Source organism: Urocitellus parryii, unplaced genomic scaffold, assembly GCF_045843805.1.
Source record: "Urocitellus parryii isolate mUroPar1 unplaced genomic scaffold, mUroPar1.hap1 Scaffold_160, whole genome shotgun sequence".
Taxonomy (NCBI): Eukaryota; Metazoa; Chordata; class Mammalia; order Rodentia; family Sciuridae; genus Urocitellus; species Urocitellus parryii.
In genome coordinates, this window is record NW_027552127.1 from 28,851 (window position 1) to 48,306 (window position 19,456).

General features: G+C 52.4%; 1 pseudogene; it reads left to right on the plus strand.

The window, feature by feature from the left end:
• LOC144251705 (protein spire homolog 2-like) overlaps positions 1–13,235 on the plus strand; it is a 28,628-nt pseudogene extending 15,393 nt beyond the window's left edge.
• Positions 13,236–19,456: the final 6,221 nt, after the last annotated feature.

The following is a 19,456-nucleotide window of genomic DNA, read 5'->3' on the forward strand; positions in this document are numbered from 1 at the left end:
TTGGGTCCTAAGAAAAGGCTGGAGCTGCCAGCCTCCCCTGCAGCTCTCACATGCCGAGATGGGGAGGTTACCAGCCCATGGCCTGTTCCTGTGGTCATCCCACCTTCTCTCCAGCTCTTCCTTGACATCCTAGGGGTGTTCTCCCGACTCCACAGACAGTTGGTGGTCCTGATGCTTTCCTCCTTCCTTGAACTTAGCCTGTGTCTTGTTGCTCAGTTTCTCACCCAGACAGCAAGGCTCCTGTTTCAGCAGGAACACACAACTCTGGACGTCAAGCCATTGGCCTGAAGTTCAGGGAACTGGTGGTAGGGGGCACAGAGACAGGTCCCTCGGTGGGGTGCAGCTGTGCTAGTCTAGGTGGGCATTTTGGAGAGAAGCAGCCTGCTCAGGATGGGAGAGCCACCCTCCTGCCCTGTGCCACTGGGCTGGCAAGGTCCCACCTGGGGACTGCTGTTAGAATGGCATGCCTTGTGCTTCTCTGAGCTGGCAGTAATTCTTATAGTGTCTCAGAGCCATTTGGCAAGTATTTTGGGGTGCAGCCAGGGTAACCGGTTCTGTCTTGGTCAAGAGTGGCTGTGGACTGAAGGGCAGATGCTTCTTCAGGACAGGGGAGTCAGAGCAGTCAGGCTGCCACTGAGATGCAGGGCAACCGAGGCAGCTAGTCCAGCAGCCTTCCCTAAATTCTCAGCCCAGAACAGTCACCTGACAGTCCCTAATGCCAGGATGTTTCCTGGCCCTCACCATGATGTTGGCATTTTTCCTGGTTTGGGAATGATCCCCCCCCCGTACCTGCTGGCAACCACACTGGCCTGCACCCACCACCATCTGCTCAAACAGTTTGAGGACCTAGCCTGTGCCATGTTACGGCAGGTCCAGCTGCAGGTTCTGAGGTGCTGGGTTCCATGTGGCCTCCCGTGGGGATCGTGGTGGAGGAGCAGCTGTGAATGTCTCAGGAGAATGTGTGGGCCATAGCCGGCCAAGGTGCACCTGAGGAGGTGTTGTGTGCACTGAGATCCGGGCTCCCACCCCTGCCACACCTCCCTGGGGTATGTGGATGAGATGGGAGGAGGTGCCACATGGGTACTAGATTCTCACCAGCCTCTACCCAGAAGGAGCCACCTAGAGCTGACGGACAGGTACCTGTCTGGTTCCGAGGTGGAGAGCGTGGTTCTCCCAGACATCTTCCCGAGCCCCACAGCCTGGGTCAGGGCTCCACAGGTCCCCTTTCAGCTGGTTAGCAGTAGCCGTGTGGTGAGGAAGCCCATGTCCCATGTCTGCCACCTTCCACCTTCTCTGGACTAACCAGATGTGTGGTCTCAGATGCTGCAGAAGCTGGGGGAGGATGAGCCTCAGGTGGAGAAGCCGCTGGCGGAGCTGGACAACCTGGGACACACAGACTGGGTAAGACAGGAGAGTCACCCCAGGGCTGTGCCGGGAGGCTGCACAGGCTGAGGGCCCTGTCTGTCTCTGGGGCAGGCCCGGCTGTGGGTCCAGCTCATGCGGGAGCTGCGCCATGGGGTAAAGCTCAAGAAGGTGCAGAAGCAAGAGTTCAACCCCCTGCCCACCGAGTTCCAGCTCACCCCCTTCGAGATGCTGATGCAGGACATCTGCACCAGGAACTACCAGCTGCGCAAGGTCATGGTGAGCGCCGAGCTCCTGCCCGCCTCTGCTGGGGGCCCTGGCTCCTTAGGCTGAACACTGAGCCCCTTACAGCACACAGATCATGAGTAAGGCAGGTGTGGCCCTCGGGCCCCATAGCTCAATGTTGTGTTGGGGACACAGTTTGACCAAGAAGATGGGGAATACGGAGATCGCCCTGGAGGCCTGGAACTGAGGCTGCAGGGCTATTCCACCTAAGGAGCACCCAGCAGCCCTGGCGTGGGCTGATGCCACTCTTGGAACTTTATGATTATCATTAATTTTACTGCTGAGCCACATCCCCAGCACCATTTATTTATTTATTTATTCATTCATTCATTCATTTATTTATTTTGAGAGTCCCACTAAGTTGCTTAGGGCCTCACTAAGTTGCAGGGCGGGCTTTGAACTTGTGATCCTCCTGCTTCAGCCTCCCTAGCTGCTGGAATTACAGGCGTGTACCACAGCTCCCAGCTACTCTTAGAATTTTAAATGAACAGGTTCATTCATTCCCGTGACAACCCTTTGAGGTGGGTACTAGCAAGCTCCTTTCTAGAAGAATCCAAGGTAGACAGAGATCAAATGGCTGGGCTTAGAGGTGTGAGTACTGGAGGTGGTAGCTGACTACCTGCCATGTACCTGTCCTAGAGACAGTTTGGTCGCAGGGAGCCGATGCCATCAGAGGCAGGTCAGAAATGAAGGCCAGGCTGTGTCAGGGGCTGAGTGAGCCCTCCCAGTCACCAGCAGACAACCCCTACAAACTCAGGTCAGCCCCGGTCTGAGCTGGGGCTTCTTTGCGGCAGGTCGATGAGGACATCCCTCCACCAGTGAAGAAGGATGCATATGAGCTTATCCTGGACTTTATCCTCTCCCGGCCTCCGCTGAAGCAAGTGCCCATGCTGTGCCTCCTACAGGGCGTTCCAGCCCTGGTGCTGTCCTGTGTCTCACTTGCAAGGGGTGCCTGAGCATACCTCTGCCGAACCATGGGGTGGGCTCTGCTCCCTGTCTCCTGGCTGGAAGGTTGGGCATGGGCCCCGGACCTCCGTCCTTCTAGAAGGATGGTGCTGGTCACCTCCCCCAATGCCTGTGGCAGGCAGAGCTCTTTTGGGTAGTACTCCTTCCTGGAGAGCCAAGAGTTAGCGCCCTGTGTCCTGTGAACCTTGAGTATCTCCCCACTCCTGAGCGTCCCCTGTCACTGTCTAAGTCCCTCCTACCTCATGCTTCATCCTCTTTGCAGGTCTCAGAGAGAAGGCTGCGCCCCTTGCCACAGAAGCAGAGGACCCTGCATAAGAAGATCCTGGAAGAAATCAAGCAGGAGCGGAGGCTGCGCCCTGTGGGGGACCAGCGCTTGGGCACCCGTGGTGAGCAAGAGGAGGGGTGATGGGAGAAGAGACCCCAGGTGGCCCTGGATGAAGTCCCCCACTTCCCCTGGTGACTCCACAAATCAGGAGTCGGTGTCGGCTCCACGAGATCCTAGGTAGAGGACGTCCCAGTTTGTAGTCTGGCCTTGTGAAGTTCAAGGTGCCCTGACTTTACTCTGGGTTTTGACCTGACTTTGTACTTTTTGCTATGATAAATTTCAACAATTAGGCAGAAAACAAAATAAAACCGAAGTTTTGGGGTCTGGGAAAATCAGGCATTTATTCAGATGTCTGAGACCTGATCTTCCCGGTCAGAGTGGAGACCATCTGCAGTCCTTGTACTCTGTCTCTGAGGGGCTAGCCTGCACTGCGCCTCGGGTTGGGTGTCCAATTTGTTAGTGACTGACGAGCCCTCAGGCTTCCATTCTGTAAAGTAGGGAACTAAGCCAAACCCTGTCTACCAGGCTGGCCACACGGGTCCTGTGCGCCTCCTCCCCACTCACGTCCCACCTGCCTGGCCTCCTGCCTCCCAGGGTTCGGCTCTCTGCCCTGTATCCTCAGTGTCTGTTCTGGCGATGTCAAGTCCACTTCCTGCATCAACCTGTCCGTTCCCGATGCTGGGAGCAGTGTGCAGCACTCGCGACCCCGAGTCCTGCTCAAGGCACCCACCTTGGCTGAGATGGAGGAGATGACCACATCTGAGGACAGAGCCCACAGAGGCTCCTGAGGACCAGAGGGGGCCACAGTGCTCAGCTGGGTGGGGCATCCACTGCCAGGGCTACTGGCCAGTGGTGGCAGGGGGGCTTAGGGCCCTTATCCCATCTTGGCAGCTCAGAAGTAGCTTTGGGATGCTGAGACAGTGGCCTGGGACCAATTCTTCCCACAGCAAAAAAAAGCTGAGAATAGATGTGACCCATCATCTGGGGCCAGAAGGCTAATCAGTCCCTGGTTGATAAGAAAAGCTGTCACTCTGGCTGCCCTCTGACCACAGCCCTCCCCTTCCCAAGAGGACAGGAGATGACTCCTGTGGTGGTCCTCTTGGTGGGCTCAGCTTTCTCCTGTACAACTCTCCGGGACTTTCTAAAGACCTCAGGGGAGGGTTGGGTTTTTAAGGCACTTGCTATGAACTTTCTAGTAGATGGGAAGCCCAGCAGTGGGCGGAGGGCAGCCTAGGGTGTCTGTGGACCTCGTACCACCCCTGGGTCCGGTGCCTCAGTCGGGGATGGGCAGGGCACTGAGAGCATCGTGGCCAGGGCAGGGCTATCTGACGTGTCTGCAGGAAGAAGAGTCGCCCTGTGGGGAGGTGGCACTGAAACGGGACTGCTCTTTTTCGGAGCATGACCTGGCTCAGCTCTGGAATGAAATGGCCTCTGGCCTGCAGCCAGCCACACAGCCCCCAGGAGGGACGGAGCCACCCCAGCTCTGAGCAGGCAGCGTGCACACCTGGAAACCCAGCACTCGAGACCAGGGCAAGTGCTGCTCCCACCTCCTGCCTGACCTTCCCCTCAGATCTGCCCAGGGCAGCTCAGGCCCAGGCCGTCCTGAGCAGGCAGCTCCTGAGGGTACAGGAGCTGCTACTTGCAATAAGACCTTCAGTCTCCCACTGACACCCCCTTTCTCACTTGAGGACATTTTCATTTACTATAAAACATTTCCTCAAGAACTTGATTCTCCAGCCTCACTGTATCTCAAGGCAGCTGACACACAGCAGGGAAGCTGCCTGGCCAGACACCAGCCAGCTCACAGTCCTCTCTGTGGACAGAAGAGTCCCTCGTAGGCATGTGGGTCGTTCCACAGGTTCCTTTCCCGCTGGAGTACACAGAGCATCAGCTGGTGCTTGCGGCCAGGCAGGGTTAGTTCTTCTGAGAGCTGTCAGGTAGTGGGTTGTCAGCCCCCAGGGATGGCCGGCCTCTTGGTGGCCTGCATGGTCCCCTGAGCAGCCCTGCAGCCTTCTGGCCACTCTCGGGACAACCCATTGGTCCTGATGATTCCCTTTCCGGGTCGGAGGCTGGGCCAGGCCTTTCTACACCATGTGCTGCCCAGGTCTCTCTCTGGGCCAGCTGTCCCTTTTCCCCTGCCCTGGAGCCTCCAGCATACATGTGGGCAGGGGACCCTCCTGGTGTGTGCCTGCCAGTGCTCAGACTGCCTGCTGCTCCGCGGGGGCTTAATGCTGGCTTGTCATGGGGCTCAGTAGAAGGACCCTTCAGGGCATGGACCCTGGTACAGGTCCCCACACGGGGGACATGCTTTCTACTTGACTCAACTTGATCATCCTAGCCCACAGAGGCACACACCACCCCCTTCACCCACAGCCCTCCAACCAGCACTCCGCCAGGTGACCCTCACAGGCCTGTGTTCTTTCAGGTTCCTGTCCTGTGAGTGTCCAATCCCAGCCGGATCCCAGCTCCCCCCAGCTCAGCAGCCTGAGCTCAGCAGACAGACTTGAGGCTTCTGCACCAGACGCCAGGCACCTGTGGATGGTGAGTGATGGTCCTGTGGGGACCTCTTGAGTGAATCTTTATGATGTCTGAACACCAGCTGTTGCTAGGGAGACCCAGGCTCCATTCCTGGGGTCTGGCTGGGTCTGGCCTTGTCCCCGAAGCCTCGGGTTGTGCTGCTGGTGCTGTCTGGGACACTGGTCTTTGCTGCCCCCTGCTGGAGCACATTGGCACTGTGACCCCAAGAATAGAGTGTGTGAGTTGAGGCAGCTGTGAGCCCTAAAGGCTGCATCCTGGGCCTTCTGTGTAGCATACATGCTGAGAGATGAGACCCTAACCTGGCCAAGATTTCCCTGGTTCTCAGTCTATCAGCAGAGACCAAGTCTTATGCAGGGTGGTGCAGAGATTCTGCCTACCCCTGTCCTGAGGCCCCCGCCCCAGACCTGTCAACATATGATTCTATCAAGCGAGGTGACAGGAATGAACGGAGCTTCAGAGGCACTCAGGCAGGTGGAGGGGTGCTGGGTGTGGTTGGCAGCAAGACACCCCTCTGAGAATGGGTGTGGAAATGCTTTGAAAAGTGTTCTGTGTGAAAGGAAGGCAGTGCTGTTGATTTTAACTGGACGGTGACCCTTGTCCCTTTAGGGTTAGTTACTGTTCCTGCATTAACATTCCTTCTCAAGCTGCACAGGCCCGTAACCCCAGCCATGGGAGGCTGAGGCAGGAGGATTGCAAGTCAAAGCCAGTCTTAGCAACTTAGTGAGACCCTGTCTCAAAATGAAAAGTAAAAAGGGCTGGGGATGTGATTCCCTCAACTAGGGAGGCTAAGAGTGTGGGGTTCAATTCCTGGCACAAAAATTTTTTAAAATAAACAAACAAATAAATCAATAAACGGGTAGGCATGACTTAGCATGTGCAAGGCCCTGGGTTCGATCTCTAGTACCCTACTCCCCAAACAGTTATCCCCATTTGGCTTTTTAAAAATTAACATTTAGGGGCTGGGGTTGTGGCTCAGTGGTAGAGTACTTGTCTAGCACACATAAGGCACTGGGTTTGATCCTCAGTACCACAGAAAAATGAAATAAAGATTGTTTGTCTACCTACAACTAAAAAATGAATATTTAAAAAAAAATATGGGCTGGGTTGTGGCTCAGCGGTAGAGAGCTTGTCTAGCACATGTGAGGCCCTGGGTTCAATACTCAGCACCACATAAAAACAAATAAACAAAATAAAGGTATAAAAAATTAACATTTATTGTCAAGTGTGAGGGCTACACCTGTAATCCCAGGTGAGGCAGGAGGACCACAGTTCAAGGCCAGCCCAGATGAAGTGCATATACCTGTAATCCCATCAACTCAGAAGGCTGAGACAAGAGGGTCACAAATTCAAGGCCAGCCTCAGCAATTTAGTGAGGCTATAAGCATCTTAGCAAGACCTTGTCTCAAAGTAAAACATAAAAAGAGCTGGGGATGTGACTCAGTGGTTAAGCATATCTGGTTTCAATGCCATATACATATATAATATTAATATATATATATATATATATATATATATATATAAAGGCACAGTAGTGCATACCTGTAATCCCAGCAACTAGGGAGGCTAAGACAGGAGGATCGTGAGCTCAAAGCCATCCTCAGCAATGGTGAGGCACTAAGCAACTCAGTGAGACCCTGTCTCTAAATAAAATACAAAATAGGGCTGGGGATGTGGCTCAGTGGTCCAGTGCCCCTGAATTCAATCCCTGGTATCCCAACCAAAAGTAAAAATAAAAATTAAAAAAAGGGCTAGGATATAGTTCAGTGGTACAGCATTCCTGGGTTCAATCCCTAGTACGCCCCCACTCCAAAAAAAAAGAAAAAAATCAATATTTGTTATTCCTTAAAGCTTTTGAATGTCAGGGCCCTGGCTGTGTCTTCCAAGCTTGCAGTTGGGTTATCAGCAGGGGCTGCAGTGTCATTTGAAGGCTGTCTGGGGGCTGCAGGAGCTGCTGCCCAGACAGCTTCTCTCACGCTAGGGGTATGCCACTCAGAGCCTTGGGGACCACTGAACATCCTCACCACATGGTGGCTGCGTCCCCCAAGCAAGTGGACCAGGAGAGGGCCAGGTGAAAGCTGCAGTGTATTTGACAATCAGGTCTCAGCCATGCTTCCACTATTCATTGCACATGAGTCATCAAATCCAGCGTGTTCCCAAGGGGAGAAGAATTGAGAACCACTTCTGGGTCCAGGAATCAGAGACATGTTTTAAAATTCAGCTTTAACATTCTGGAAGTGCTTCTGAAAAGTTTGACTATCAAAATCAGAGGTGGTGGCTGCCAGGCTTGCTCTGGCACACACGGTGCCTCCCCTGCCTGCAGGCCATGGTTGACCTGACAGCAGAACTCCTGGCCATGGCAATGGGCACAGAGCCTGGACCCAAAGCCAGAGGCTCTAGGCCAAGTGGAGAAGAAAGCAGGGTCCAGATCCTCTCCCCTGCCACGAAGCCCCATACGGACGGCCTGCTGAAGACCCAGACAGGATGCCCTCCCAGCTCTGTCTCTGGCACTCACAGGCTGGGCCCTGGGAACACAGTTGGCCTTTGGAGCTCTGTGTGCCCAGCACCGGGCTATGGGCTTTATATATGTTCCCTCAAAGGAGCTGAAATCCACCCCATGGACAGAGGAGTGAAGCTCAGTGAGGTCCACAATGAGTTCCGTGCTGAGCACTGGGAGGTAGCACCAGGCTGACTCCGTGCCATGCTGGATGGACAGGGCACCTATTGCATGGTCAGTGGAGAGGAAAGGGAGCTCAGTTTGAAGACTTCCAAGGGGAGGAAGATTTGAAATGTACTCTGGCAGTCTTTTGGGGGGAGGGGGTACCTGGGGTTGAATTCAGGGGCACTGGACCACTGAGTCACATCCTCAGCCCTATTTTGTATTTTATTTAGAGATAGGGCTGATTTGCTTAGCGCCTCTCTCTGCCTGAGGCTGGCTTTGAACTTGCAATCCTCCTGCCTCAGCCTCCCAAGTCTCTGGGATGATAGGCGTGCACCACAGCCTGTCCTCTGGTGGTGTGGATCAGCCCAGGGTGTGTGTTTTCAGGCAGCTGGGGAGCTGGGGAGCACGGGCAGCCAAGGGTGGGGACCGGGAGCTGGAGAGCCAGCAGGGGAGTCTTGCTGCAGCAAAGCCTCCTCAGAGAAGGCGGGAGCTGTCTGACTTCAGAAAGCCACAGAGTGCTTGGCCCCAGGAAGGGATGCAGCTGGTGGGGCCCTGCTCTTGGGCTGCGTGAGCAGGACCCTCTGTGCAGGAGGTCCACCACCCCGTGGAGAGCCTGGCCCTGACTGTGGAGGAGGTGGTGGGTGTGCGTCGCGTGCTGGTGAAGGCCAAGATGGAGAAGTTCGCCCAGGACCAGGAGCTCTTCAGCAGCCTGAAGAGGGGGAAGGTAGGATCTCTCCTGATGGGAGGTCAGGGGCAGGCCAGTGTGGACAGGACCTTGGTGGGCCGTGAACACAGCTGAGCCCCAGCGTGCCTTCTTCCCTCACAGATCTGCTGCTGCTGCAGAGCCAAGTTCCCACTCTTCTCCTGGCCGCCCACCTGTCTCTTCTGCAAGAGGTGAGCCTTCAGTGCACCTGGCTACCAATTAACAAGGAGGAAGAGGAGTGGGCCTTCGGTGGGCAACCCACGTGATGGTGGGATATTCTGTCACCTGCCGTGGCTGTTGAGTCCTTGGGATTGGTCAGTGCCACTGAGGAGGTATTTTTCCTTTGCATCTGTTAGGGGTGGATTTGTGGGACTCAGCCTCCCCCCATGGATTCCCACAGTGGGCTTCCTGGGCAGAGCAGGCAGGGGCTTCAGTGGAAATAGGGACTTGTCTCTTGGGCATCGATTTCCTTCATGTGTTGTGGGAAGCTGCCTGGGCTCTTAGCCAGACACACAGGGGCCCTCTGGGCAGGAGTCTGCCCTTGACCTGCTTGTGGTGGCTCTGTTGGCAGGTGGGTTAGCCCTGGACCCTCCTGTTGGCCTAGGAACTCTGTGGGCTTTTCTTCTCAGTAGCAACGCCAGCCTTCCTGTAGACCTGCACGTATGTGCTGAAGCAGCATCTCCTTGGCTTCTTGAGGCCGGGAGGACACATGTGAGGGTCTCTCCTCCTCCCTCCGTGCTCCTCCCTGTGACTAAAGACCAGAAGATGGTAGTCTTGGGGAAAAGTAGGCTGAGGAATGGAATTTTGAGTTCTATTTAAATTAAACATAAATAGCCAAGGGGCTCTGACCTTCAACCCAGATGGGGTCACAGGCACCTTCCAGCTGGAACAAGATGGCGGAATGGGAAATGGTGGTTTCCAGGGTACTGTCAACACACAGGAAGCATCTAGGTGTGGGGTCTGAGCCAGGATCTCCTCAGGGCAGGAGGCAAGGCTTAGTGTGGAGGGAGGACTGGCAGCGGAGTCCTCAGGGCACAGCCGCATAGAAAGCCCCCAGAGAGGTCTCCTTGAGCCGCTGGAGGAGAGGTGCGAGGAGATGGCTAGGGACAAATCCATCCTAAGGCAGGCCCTGGCAGGCAGCCCCTGGGCCCATCTGCTCACCACTGGCTCTGTAAATAAAGCTAGTCGGAGCACACCCACAGCCATGCACTTACACATTTCTCATTTAGCCACATCTGAGATGTTCACTGTCCTGCCCTTTACAGAAGTGTCCGCTTACCTGTGTCCTAAAGATTCAGTGGAACAACCTGGCAGGGTGGCACATACTGTGATCCTAGTGAATGAAAATGGCTGGAGATGTTTCTCCATGGTAGAGCCCTGCTAGGCTCAATTCCCAGTACCACGTGGCAGGGGCACCTGCAGACTTAAAGGAAAGTGATAGGTACTCAGGGCCAAGTGTCATGTCGGTGTCCACTAGCTACTGCTGGAGTGCCATGATTTTGGAGCATGGGGTGGAAAGGCAGGCGGGTCTTGCCACACAGGTGTAGAGTAAGTCACTGGAGTCGGCATTTCTCCAGGCCTGACAGGTCATTATGGAAAGACCTGAAAGGACCAAACTGCTTCCAAGTTTCTTCATTGTTTCCCAGAACACAGCTGAAGAATGGGAATCGCCGAGTGCGGTGGTGCACACCTCTGATCCCAGCAACTGAGGCTGAGGCAGAAGGATCGCAAGTACCAGGACCATAAAGTAAATAAATAAATAAAAAGGAACAAAACATACGCCAGAAAAAAAAATGACTTGGTATCCAATCAGAGATTGCTAGGCAAACAAAAAATAAAAAAAAAACAAAAAAAACAAAATTAATGATAACTGGGCTGGGGCTGTGGCTCAGCGGTAGCGTACTTGCCTGGCATGTGTGAGACACTGGGTTCGATTCTCAGTACCACATATAAAAAAGAAATAAAATGAAGATCTGTCAACAATTAAAATTTTTTTTAAATTAATGATAATGTATTGTTGAGTTTTTGGTACTAGGGATTGCACCCAGGGGCCCTTTACCTCTAAACCGCATCCCCAGCCCTTTTTATTTTTTTATTTTGAGACAGAGTCTTGCTAAGTTTCTTAGAGACTCACTAAGCTGATGAGGCTGGCCTCAAACGTGTGATGCTCCTACCTCAGCCTCCCGAGTTGCTGGAATTATAGGTGTACATCACTGTGTTTGGCTGTTATTATTTTTTAAATATTTTTTTAGTTGTTGATGGACCTTTATTTATTTATATATATATCAAACCCAGTGCCTCACACATGCTAGGCATGTGCTCTACCACTGAGCTACAATCCCAGCCCCTGTTATTATTTTTTAATATGGTGCTAGAGATGGAACCCAAGGGCTTGCACATGCTAGGCAAATGCTCCGATACTGAGCCAAGTCTGCAGCCCCAACCCAGGGGTTTGTTGATGGAAAAATCAATGTAGGACATTCATTCCAGAGGACATAGCCCATTGTTCTAAAAAATGAGTCTGGATGATTTCTCTCACTATGGAGAAGAGATGTTGGTGTATCTTTATAGAATAGCTTACACAGTACCTCACTTCCATTTGTAAATAATTTTGTTATTTGTGTATAAGAGTTTGGAGGATGAAGGCTGTATTGCTAACAGAGATCACCTCTGTGGGTGGGTAAATTGTAACACTGATGTTTGAATCTTCTATAAGAAAACCTTTCCATATAACATTGGGCATTGGACTACAAGCATGTTCAATGATGCTGGAAACTGAGCATCTCAGCAAGAGGCCTGTGCTTAGATGGTGCTTCTCAGTGAGGCAGGTCTGGCACACCCCAGTATGGATGCATGAAGACTACAGCCAGATGCACCAGGAGCAAACTGAGGGGCTGAGGGGCACTGGGTGGGAGACCAGGAGGAGGAGAAAAAGAGCCAGGAGTGAACCGTGAAAGCCCAGAGCCACCTGGCATCAGGCAGATTGCACGGATAGTTGCAGGGTCTGGGGTGGGACCCAGGGGCCTGGAGGCAGTTGTGCCTTCCTGGGTCTCTTCACTGCCTCTTCTGTTCTCTTCCAGAGCCGTCTGCACTTCCTGTAGCATGAAGGTGAGGATCTCCTAGGATCTGCAGGGTCTCTCCCAGCTGGGATGGGCATGGACCAGCGCTCCAGCCCCACAGGCACCTCACCATCACTTCCTCCAGGCAGACCCTGCCCTACACTTTCCAGGCCTGCTCGGCTTTTTAGGAAGCAGTGAGCACTCCATGTGAGGAGGTCACCCCTCTTGAAGCCTCCTTCCTGGGAGTGCCTTCCCCCAGATCTGTCGTTGCATTTGTGGCCCGGTGACATGCAGCATGCATTCAGGTGAACAGACAGTGTCGCTCAGAATCGTGTCCATTGGCCTCAGCTTGGAAACAAGCCCACTGAGGAGGGCCTCTGCCCACCTGTTTTCACACCCTCCTCAAGTTTCACCCTCGACAGTACCAACTTCCTCCTCCCCGGTGTTGAACACCGATTGTGTCTAGGGCTCACATTGCACCCTTCCTGGTATAAAGGGGTACAGTTCCCACTCCTAAGAAGTCCTCTCTCATGGAGCAGAAGACACTGTTGGGGTATGACAGGAAGGAGGTCCTGTTGGGTATCGAGCCAAAGTGCCTGTGGGGCCTGCCACGCCTCCCTCTGTTGCAGATGAAGATGCCTTCTAAGAAGTGTGCACACATCCCTGTCTACACACTGGGTTTTGAGAGTCCTCAGAGGGCACCCACTGCCATAACCGTGAGGGCGCCAAGGAGAGACGTCTTCCAGTGTGTTCCCTGGCCTGGGTGCTGGTGTCTGTGGTGGTCAGGCTTCTGCAGGGACTTGGGAGCAGGAGCAGGGGTTGGCCTCACTTGTGTGAGGACGCCCCCTGGAGGTGTAGTTCAGATGGCTTTGGAGGGGTGGGGAGGCATAGTGGTGAGATGGAAACTGAGCTGGGGTGGTCAGGACCCAGAACTCCAGTTCCTGTCCAGAGCCCTTCTGGGATGCTTTTTGCTAGGCATTTTGCTTCCCCAGGACTCTGTGGGTTTGTGGTGGTGAAGGGGAGGGGCAGGCAGCAGGAGAGCCTAGGGGACTGCAGGGCCCCTAGGATGTGTGAGCCCTGCTGGCTCCCCAGCCTGACAGTCCTCTCTGGGTCCCCACCCGCCCCAGATCCCTGCAGGGGCCTCAGTGGCGAAGTGTGGAGGAGGACTTCCCCCACATCTACGCCCACGGCTGCACCCTGAAGGATGTCTGCAGTGACTGCACCAGCTTCGTGCGCTCCAGCTGCAAAAGTGTGGATGTTCTCAACGCCACGCCGCGTCGCAGCCGCCAGACTCAGTCCCTCTACGTCCCCAGCAACAGGACTCTTGACTTCCAGTGATGGCCCAAGGTGGCCAGGCCTCTGGGAAGGGACCTGGCTCCAGCCTGCTCCAGGCTGAGGCTCTGCTCCCAGTGCTGGGCCCGGCTGCCCGCCATGCTCCTGAACTGTGCATGGACATATACATACCAGATGCCTTTATATAATAAACACACAGCCTATATATTTATACACATGGTTTCCTGGCCCCATCGTTCATTTGGGGCCAGGCTCCCTCCAAGACCCTGGCCAGGGTGTTTCCTTTCAGGACTCCTTGGAGGAGCAGGGAGGGGAAGGGATAGATTTTCTCACTGAGAATGGAGGGCAGAAGGCTCTAGGTAGTAGAGCTCCGGGCCTCTGTTCCAGTTCTTGTCTCCACCTCAAGAGTGAGAACTGGCAGTTTTCCCTCCCCAGGAAGATGTCCAGGCTGGGATACGGCACCTGGGTTCCCAGGTGGAGCAGAGCACCCTGCCTGTCTCTGCTCTCCCCAGGGGGTGTGTTAGCCAGCTTTCCACAACTGTGACAAATATCTGAGACAAACAACTTAAAAGCAGGAACAATTTATTCTGGGTCCTGGTTTCAATCAATGGTGGCTCGGCCCCATCACTCTGGGCCTGTGGTGAAGCAGCAGCATGGTGCGCAGCATGTGGCAAAGCAGAGCTGCTTACCTCGTGGTGGCCAGGGAGCAGAGTGAGAGGAGACAAGTCCCAACAGGTCCCCCAGTGAAGCCCCACTTCCTGAAGTTCCTACCATCTATTAATAGCAGCATCGGCCTGGAACCAAAGCTTCAACACCTTGCCTCTGGGGGGCGCCTGAGATCCAGACTCCCCACCCACCTCCACCCCAGGTCTCCAGAGGCAGGTGCCCTTCACACCATGCAAAATGCATTCAGTTGGTCTCCAAGAATCCCCTGGTCTCGACAGTCTGAGCATTCCTCACAAGTCCAAGATGCTGCAGGTATGGCACACATGCCTATGATCCCTGCTATTTGGGAGGCTAAGACTGGACGATTGCACGTTCAAGGCCAACCTAGGCAACTAAGCGAGGCCATGTCTCAAAATAAAATAGCTTAGAGACAGAACACTTGCTAGTGCTTAGGATCCCATGGGTTCAATCCTAGCAACACAGGTACACATCCAAAATTCTTCTGAGACTCGGGCCAACTTTTACTGTGAGCACCTATTTAAAAAAACAACAGACCTGGTTACATATGTCCAGTATACCAATGGTACAGGGTGAACATTCCATTCTGAAGAGGAGGAGTAGGAGAAAACCACAGAAGGATCAGACCAAAGAAAGACCAAAACCCAGCAAGGCAAACACTGAGTACTGTAGCTCCATGTCTGGCACCTGGGGCATGTTGTCAGGGTGGGTGAGGCCCTAAAGGGTTTGGGCTTTGCCATCGGTAGTCCAGAGGGCCACTCTCTTGGGTTGGCTCTGCTTGCTGCCTGCAGTTTTCATTGGTAGATGAGCCATGCTCCTGGCATCTCTTAACTTCTCTCGCAGCTTCACACACTACCCTTCTGGGGCTTCATGCTCAGGTCCCAACCCTGCCACACACTGTCCGGCCCCATCACTCTGGGCCTGTGGTGAAGCAGCAGCATAGTGTGCAGCATGTGGTAGAGCAGAGCTGCTTACCTCCTGGTGGCCAGGGAGCCATGACCCCAAAACTCTTGTATTCTGCATTCCTGCAAAACCAGCATCACAAAGATGATGCCAAGATCTGCCACCAGCTCAAACAGTAGCAGGGTCCACCTGGACCGTATGGCCCTGTGTAAGCCGTGCACGCTCTCCTATGAGTTTATTCTTTTACACCCTTGAGCCTGAGATAGGTGGGGTCTGGCCGTTTCCTGAGGTGCTCTCAAATATCTTTCCTGTTGTTCAGATGCAAATGCAATGTCCTTATTTGTTTGTTTTGGTGCTGGGAATTAATTTAGGACCCTCCTACATACTACCACTGAAATACAAGCCCAACCATTTCTTATTTTTAAATTTTGAGACAGAGTCTCACTGAGTTGCTGAGCTGGTCTTGAACTTGCAAACTTTCTGCCTTAGCCTCCTCCCAGGTAGCTGGGATTACAATTGTGCTTCTTTAATTTTTTTTCCCCTAGTACTTGGAATTGAACCCAGAGGTGCTCTACCACTGAGCTACATCGCTAGTCCTTTTTTTGTTTGTTTTGTGTTTTGAGACAGGGTATTGCTAATTTGCCCAGGCTGGCTTTGAACCTATAATATTCCTGGCTCAGCCTCTCAGGTTGCTGGGATTATAGGTGTGCACCACTGTGCCCAGCCTGGAATTTATTTATGTTAATGAATGAATTTTTGTGATACATGGGATTTAACCCAGGAGAGCTCTACCACTAAGCTACATCTCCAGCCTCCTTTTTAATTTTATCTTTTTGGGGATTTTTTTCAGGGTAGGGGTACTGGGGATTGAACACATGTGTGCTTTACCACTGAGCCATGTCACCAAACCTTTTCATTTATTTATTTTTTTAAATTTTGAGACAGGATCTTAACGAAATTGTTGAGGGCCTCACTAAGTCTCCTGAGTCATGGGAATTACAGGTGTGTATCACCGTTCCTAGCTTATTCTATCTTGAAACAGGGTCTTGCTAAGTTGCCCAGACTCTCCTCCAACTTGCAATCCTCCTGCCTCAGCCATCCAAGTCAATTGGATCAGATGTCTATGCCACCGTGACTGGTTTGGCTTTGTTTTAATTTAAGTCTTCAGCAATCACAACTTCGGTGGCCCAAATTACACTTGGTTCTTTTCTGGCCAAACTGCAAGTTTTTCAAATCTTTCTGCTATGTTTTTTTTGCACACAATTCTCATGACAACCCTGGCTAAAATCAGCCAACAATGCCCATGCTGTAGCTTGAATGCTGAGCTGCCTTGAAATTTCCCCCACCAAAAAAAATAAAAATAAAAAAATAACACTGGTCCATCACCTTTAAATGCAGCCTCACACAGTTTCAGGGCATGGACAAAATGTATACAAGTTCTTTGCCAGAGTGTCATCCGTGTGGCCTCTGGTCCAATTCCCAACAGTCCTTGTTCACCTGAAACCTCATCAGTGTAACAGGGAAGGAAGGTTCCACTCCTTGTCACGCTCCACAAAAGCTCAGGAGACAGACTGCTGAAAGGAAACAGCCTCGAAGCCAGCTTTGTCTCAAATCTCCATCTCTGGGGGCGTATGAGAGCAGTTTTTAGAGGGGAGAATAAGGGCACAGTGGTTCAAAAGGCAGAAAATCCCTTTTCTAAGAGCATGCTCACCTCTGTTGCCTCCTTATCACATTAAAGGGAACCTTGACCTCCTGCGGTCAGTGTCTGCATTTTATTTTTGGATTGACAATTACCTTTTGAGCTGAGGTGAGGAAAGACTTAGCAGAGGGCTTTCTTTAGAATTTACAATACCATGAGAAAGAGATGGGGTAGTGTAGGGATGAGGTTGACAGAGGAGGAGTCTTTAATGTCTACATTCCTATCAGCATTCTAGCTAATGTGCTCCAACCATAATTGCCCATTATTCTCAGATTATGGCACTCTAAGCTTTTCCTAGAATGCTTCTCTTAATTTTTAAGTTCCTCCTGGAAACCAGCTCCAGAGGCTCTGACCCCACTGTCCCACACCAACTCTGTGTGCTAGTCAGCTTTCCACCACTGTGATAGACTGCCTGAGACAAACAACTTAGAGCATGAAGTATTTACTTTGGTCCACAGCTGTCTCTGCTGTTCATACCTCTTGTTACTTTTGGATCTGCAATGTCCCCCGAAGTCTTGAAGCTTGGTCCCTAGGTGGTGGCACTTTATCCAAAATGGCTTGGCCCCGACACTTTGGATCTGTGGTGAGGCAGCACATCATAGTGGCGAGCACACGGCAGAGCAGAGCTTCTCACCTCATGGTGGCTAAGAAGCAGAGAGGGAAAGAAGGAGCTAAGGTCCCAGTACCCTCAAGGACATGCCCCCAGTGGGCCACTTCTTCTGAACAATCCCACCTCCTAAAGTCTCCACCTCTTCTCAATAGTGCCACCACCTAGGGACCAAGCTTCAAGACTTTGGGGGACATTCAGATCCAAAAGTGACAAGAGGTGTGGGCACCAGAGACAGCTGGGAAGGCTCTGAGGAGTGGGATTATCCTGGGAGGCACTCAGGCACCCTGGGTCTCCATCTGGGAGGCCAGAGGCCAAGCCTGTTCTCTGACTCTGCCCCAGTCATTCTTCCCTCCAGGCCCTACCACACCTGGTTCCATCCTGACCACTCACTCCTCGGTGGCCCCAAGGGCCCAGTAACACGGGGTGGTCCTAGTACAGGGAGAAGCAGCTCTGTAAACAGGTGCACATGGCCACTCTTGGCCTCACAGCCTGGGATATGTACAAAGACTGAGTTGTGGCAGTTAGTATATTTTCTCAAGGTGGGAACTTGGCTCTGAAGGACTACCTGTCTTTCAGGACAGAGAAAGTCCTCCCTGGCTCCACTATAAGGGTGCCCATCACAGAATGAGGTTCCAGGGCCCACTTCTGTCCATAAAACCTGGTCATCTTAGAGTTGCACGCAGAAGAGCTGCTGAGGTCACTGGCTGCACCTGCTGGTCCAGAGGACCCTTTGGTCTCATTTCTCAGCCTGTTGCCCTCATTCTCCAAGGATATGATGTGCCTGGGGCTCATGGGAGCTGGTGGCTCCAGGCAGGCTCTGTGCTGAGCACCTTCCTCCTCACACACACCCTGAGGTGGTATGGTCTTCACTTCACCTTTCAGATGAGGAAAGTGAAGTATCTGGATGCTCACTCAGGAATATGCTAAGACCTTAGCCGAATCCTGTTGACTCCAAGTTGTAACATCTGCCCAGGGTTGGAGGAGACCCAGAAGGAATATGACTGGTAATAGATGGGCTTGTGGGAAAAAATATTCCTATCATTTGGGTTCATGAAGTTCAAACACATAAAATTAGAGCAGCCAATAAAAATCACCAACTCCCACTACTTTGAGCCCCCTCACAGACTGCGTATACTCACATTTTTTAAAATTTATTTTTTTAGTTGTTGTTGGACACAATACCTTTATTTTATTGTTTCATGTGGTGCTGAGAACCGCTGAGCATTGGATAGCTCCTTGTCCCCATATTTTTATTCCTGTTTAAAATTAAGAAAACATGCAGACAGGGTTAGGAATTTTCCTGTCAGAACTGGTAATAAAAAGATTATGTTTAAAATTAATAAAAATTACAAAGCTCATGTTTGTGCAGCACTCTCAAGGGTAGATGTTGCTGGGAGCTAAATACTATTGCCATTACTTCCTGATTCTACAGATGCAGAAATTGCACCGGGCAACACATCTGTTCACATTGCCAACCATGGGTAGACCCAGGTTCTGATCCATACAAGCAATGAAATCCCTTGTACAAATAGTGGGAACATATCTTGGGCTGAGCTCAGGGGAGCTGCCTATAGCACCCACACAAAGCTCTTCCTGAGACTACTCAGGCAGTGAGTTGCAAGGCAAAGTCAAGGAGAGCAACCAGTACTTCGGTCTTCAAAGCCAGCCTTAGCAATGGCGAGGAATTAAGCAACTCAGTGAGACCCTGTCCCTAAATAAAATACAAAATAGGGCTAGGGATGTGGCTCAGTGGTCAAGTGCCCTGAGGCCCTGAGTTCAATCTCCAGCACCAAAAAAAAAAAAAAAAAAGGATTTGAAGGAACATAACTGACAGCTTCTATAACTCTATAACTCCTATTCCAGACTCCTTCAGACTGGTCTCTAGAAGTCTTCAGTCATTGCCCAACACTTCGCTTGTCCCTCCACACAGAGTAACTCAAGATCTCCCTTCGCGCTTTGTGGGGTGGAAGGGTGTCTGGGAATCGAACTCTGGGAAGCTTCTCGGTTTAGATGTGCTCACTCCTATTCAGTAGAGAACTATCTCTTTGCAGCGTAGAGGCTGGCTGACAGGGGGCGCGGAGCCCACGACACACAGGTAGACCGCATGAGACACGCGGTTGCCAGCAGACCGTCCCCTTGACCACCCACATGCCACAGTCGCCCGCCTGCGCGCACTCCTTCCTCCCCTACCCGCCTACCAGGGCCTCCAGCCCTCTGGGTCTGGGTCTAGGCCAAGGCTGCGGGTCTCTCTGAGCCTATGCGCCCCAGGCCCCATGACAACAGGTCATCTGTACCCAGCACACTCGAAAACCCAAAGCACTGTACGCAAGGGCTCCCAACTCTCACCTGGAAGCGCCTGCACCTTCTTTG